A 4,476-nucleotide genomic window follows, 5' to 3' on the forward strand; every position below is an offset into this window, starting at 1 on the left:
CGCCTTTCTAATTATGTGAATTGGCTCTGACGACTCATATCCAAGTCCCGCCCCCAACGTGGGTATAGCGTGTCCTTCTTGCAAAAGCTTCTTTTGGGTCGGCGAGAGTCGAGGTTGCTCATAAATCTTCAAACTCTTGAACTCGGTGTGAGTTCTGAAGTCATAGCCTGCCTTCGCCAATAGCTTGTAAGCCTTTGGATCGAATCCGTCTTTAGTTCGCCTCTCGGGCAGCTTTAACCTTGTCACTTCTGCCTCCGGTTTGGGGCTGTCTCTTATACACATCTAGATGTGTATAAGAGACAGTTATTGAGCATTCCGTAAAAGGTAACTCACCCTTTTTTCGTCTCGACAAAGGAACATAGTGCAAAATTCGAGGTTTTGGGGCTTTTTCGCTACTCACCAGGGGTGTTTCTCCAATGCCATGGGATGTTCTACTCTCTTTTGGGCTGGAGGCTTGTATCTTGCTACCTGCCTCTTTCTCTGTGTCTATTAGCAACCTCGACCAGGATCCACCTACATTATTTGCCAGCAAGTTCTTTGTCGGCATAGTCTCACCAGAATTCTCGCTCTTTAGGTATAACTTTGCATCTGCGAAGTGAGACTCGACTTCGAAAAACGGATTAGAATCTGCTTCAACCTTCTTAATCCCGTCTTGGTAAAACTTGAAACACTAATTTAGTGTCGATGTAATCACACTATTCCCATGAATCCAAGGGCATCCCAATAGCAGCTTATAGGTGGTCTTTGAGTCTATCGCAAGAAACAACGCATCAACCTTCAGATCGCCAATGAGGAGCTCTAAGCGTATCATACCTATCGCCCTTTGGCTGCCTTGATTGAAACCCTGAATTACTAATTTGTTGTTTGATAGCTCTTCCATGAGTATGCCCAACTGTTTCATAGTTGTCTTAGGCATTATATTGACGGTAGATCCGTTGTCGATGAGGATTCGACCCACTCTCTATTCTCGAACGTATCTAGAGACATACAAAGGTCTATTATGCAATTTGGATCCTAGTAGCAAATCTTCGTCTGAGAAGCCTATGGATGTGCAATACGAGGCATAAGCATGTGCTGCGAAGGTCGATGCACCAGATGCTTTGGATTCTAACAGTGCCTCAATGAGGGTCGTCTTAGCTTCTCACGGGAGTGAGAGCATGTCGTCTATGTTGAATGATGACGAACCCTTTGGTTCTCCTGTCGACTTTAATGGACCTGGAATGGTATTATCTTCTTTCATAGTACTGACAGCATGACATACAGTAGCCTCTGGCATCTTCTCTGAACCTCAATTACAGAAGTGCTTCGGGAGGAAATCTACTAACGTCATCTGTCGTTTGGGACGAGGAATATCCTTCTCTCTCTCGTCAACAGCTTTGGGCCTCCAAGTCTTCTTTCTACCCTTCCCTTTTTATGTCTTTCTCCCTCTCTTGTAGCTTCTATGAGATCGTAACTCTTTTTGGGTAGAGTTCAGTCTTTCCTTCTTACGGCGTGCCACAAGGATCCAACCTTCGTTATCGTCATCGTTAGCGTGCTCTCCTCCGTTTTGAGGATCTGTAGCTTCGACCTCCTACTGAAACCGCACTATCAAAGGTTCGAAGGCCCCAAACTGGACCGAGCTCTCCCTTTCTTCATAATATATGATTGGTGTTGCCACGCTTGGAGTTACCATAACCATAGCATGAGTCACCACAGCATGATTCGTTTGGACCACCTCATATAGATCCAACTCTATTTTCCTCTCACGGGCCAATTTGAGGATCAATTCCTTCGGTACAAAACATTTTTCAACTGGGTGGCTAACGACCCTGTGATACTTGCAATAGTTGAGATCATCCACTTTGTCGGCCTGTTCTGGTCGTTTACATTCTGGTAGTTGGATAAGGTGGTTCTTTAGTAGTGCTCGAGCATATCCGCAACGTCAGAATCGGGGAACAGGTAGACTTTTTCCTGTTGCTTCTTCAGGGTTAGGCGACGTCTTTCGCCTCCTTCGTCTTTCTTTTCTATCTTCTTATCTTTCCTTTTTGAGGAGAACTTCAACAGGGTTGTATTAACGACCATTAATTCCTTTGTGGCGTCTTTCACAATTTTCTCGGTGCCCTTCACCTTCTTCTTGTCCTTCCTCAGTTCGTGGCTCAGAAAGTCCCTCGTTCCTCTGTTGGTGATACTTAGCTCCATGTCATGAGCGTGGGTCGCCAATTCTTCAAAGGTACAGGGTTTTATTCCCTGCAGGATATAGAGAAGTTCCCAGTGCATACCCTGCATACACATTTCTACAACAGATAATTCAGTGAGTCGATCTTTGCAATCCAGACTCAGAGCTCTCCATCGGTTGATATAATCGACAACCGGCCCCCCTATTACTATCGAAGTGATTCAATAATTCTTTTTCAAGTTGCTCCCAGCTGTCAATCACCTCAGGCTCTAAGTCTATGTACCAGTTAAAAGCATTCCCTTTGAGGGTTTTGACAAAATGTTTGACTAGTAGGTCTCCCCTTGTTCCCGTATTCTCGCATGTTTCTACGAAGTGGGCGATGTGTTGCTTTGGGTTGTCCTTTCCGTCGAATTGTTGGAACTTTGGGGGTTGATACCCTGTAGGCATTCTCAGATTATCGATCCTCTGGGTGTATTGCTTGGAATATATGAAGGAAGTTTGAGCCGGCCCTCCATATTGAGCTCTTATAGAGGTCATGATCATGTCCTGCAGTTGTTTGACCGACAGAGAGGCCACGAGGCTGACTATTGCGGTTGGTTTTCTTGTAGCACAGTCTTCCCCTTGTCAGTTGCTTTGATCGTGGGTTCTTGGCTTGATTCGGCAGCCTCTCAATATTGCATTTGTTCTTTTAGGGCAATGATCTCATGGTCTCGCTCCTTGACGGCTTTCATCAGAAATTTAATCTTCCTTTCCATTTCTGCCATGGCCGCTTCCGCCGTTACATCCGCCATCATGACATAAATCATATCTGGCGGTGAATCTCTTTTCAGCTTACTGGAGGCAGAAGTAGAGTTGTCAAACAAAGGGTTTTCCTTGATGACAACCCCATTTTGTGGGGATTCCATCATTTGCCTCAAGATGTTGTGGGCGATGAGGGAGCTTTGCTCTTGCTCCTGCGTGACGTCTCTTGAGTGATCGCGAGTGACAGGTCCCATGTACGAGTCGTTTGTGGAGGAAGCTTTGAATGCCATCTTCTTAGGTGTCATTTGGCTTTTTTGGATGCTGAGAGAGAGATGAGAGGTAGAGAGGTCTCACTGGGCGTGCCAATTTGTTCACACGAGGTTTTCGGAGAAACGTGTTTCGTGGAGTTGAACTTGAGTTGGTGTTGGTGTTGAAGTTGATTTGATGCGATGTGATTTGATCTCTAATACTTGATCCTCTGATTCTCTCTCAGTTGGGTGAATGTGCTTGACTTGAAGAAGAAAAGCACCGAACGATCTTGAAGTAGAAGTCTTGGAAACTTGAAGTAGAAGTCTTGGAAGCTTGGAGTAGAAGTCTTGGTAGAGTCTTTGTGTCTTCAAGGGTCTTCTTTCTTATAGAGGTGAAGCTTCAGGAGTCTTGGGAGTTTTCTGCTTGTTGATGAATTCTCTCTAGGCTCTCTGAATGTAGAAAATGCTGCCTCTACAAAGAAATAGAACTTCTCTATTTATAGAGCTCTCAGGCGGACTTCGTGGGCTTAGACTTGGTTGGTCCATGGGCCTGGCCCTTGGGCCCAATTAGTTGGTTTTGTGCCTGATCTTTAGGCCTAATTAACTGGGCTTAGGTCTATTTTGGCGTTTTAGGCCCACATTAAGCCCATATTTGGGTGTAACTGGTAACACCCAAATTATCGTCGCATTGGTCCAAATTAATTTTACGACGAAAACACCGACTTTGTCCTCAATTCTAATTTGAGACACATGTTAACTCTTAATTGGTCACAAACTTGACGATTTCGGAATTCCGTCATTAATTTAACAAATGACATGGCGATTTGTGAGTGGTCCAAAATTTCTCTTTCAACATATAAATTTTAATGATTATAGAAAATCTAATCGACGATATTAACATAATACTACATTTTTCTTTATTTAATTTTACATATTTTTTTCTCAAATTCAACGCAAGTGGGTATTTTTTTCGTTAAGAAATACATGCAACGTAAATGGTGATTAATTAGTATATGAAAAGTAATATATGTATATATATATAGAATGTAAAATGATAATTATATCATACAGTTAACCTATAACATGTTAATAAATAAATCAATAATAATTTATATCGAAGGGTATCAGAAATACTTTAATGGGAGTGCTTGAAATTGAAAACGAAGAGAAATCTCACTAGGCGACACGTGGCAATGCAAAAGTAGTACACCACAAATTAATCACTAGAATTAAATTTATTCTGAGAGATACAGACATCAAGTGGCTGTAGTTTAGTGGTGAGAATTCCACGTTGTGGCCGTGGAGACCTGGGCTCGAATCCCAGCAGCCACA

The 4,476-nt window shown here is 43.1% G+C and overlaps 1 non-coding gene across 1 annotated transcript; it reads left to right on the forward strand.

Moving 5' to 3' along the window:
• The first annotated feature begins 4,404 nt into the window (after positions 1-4,404).
• TRNAH-GUG lies at positions 4,405-4,476 on the forward strand. The gene has a single exon. It is a non-coding gene; the product is annotated as a tRNA-His (tRNA).

This window comes from Benincasa hispida, chromosome 7 (assembly GCF_009727055.1).
Source record: "Benincasa hispida cultivar B227 chromosome 7, ASM972705v1, whole genome shotgun sequence".
NCBI classification, from domain to species: domain Eukaryota; kingdom Viridiplantae; phylum Streptophyta; class Magnoliopsida; order Cucurbitales; family Cucurbitaceae; genus Benincasa; species Benincasa hispida.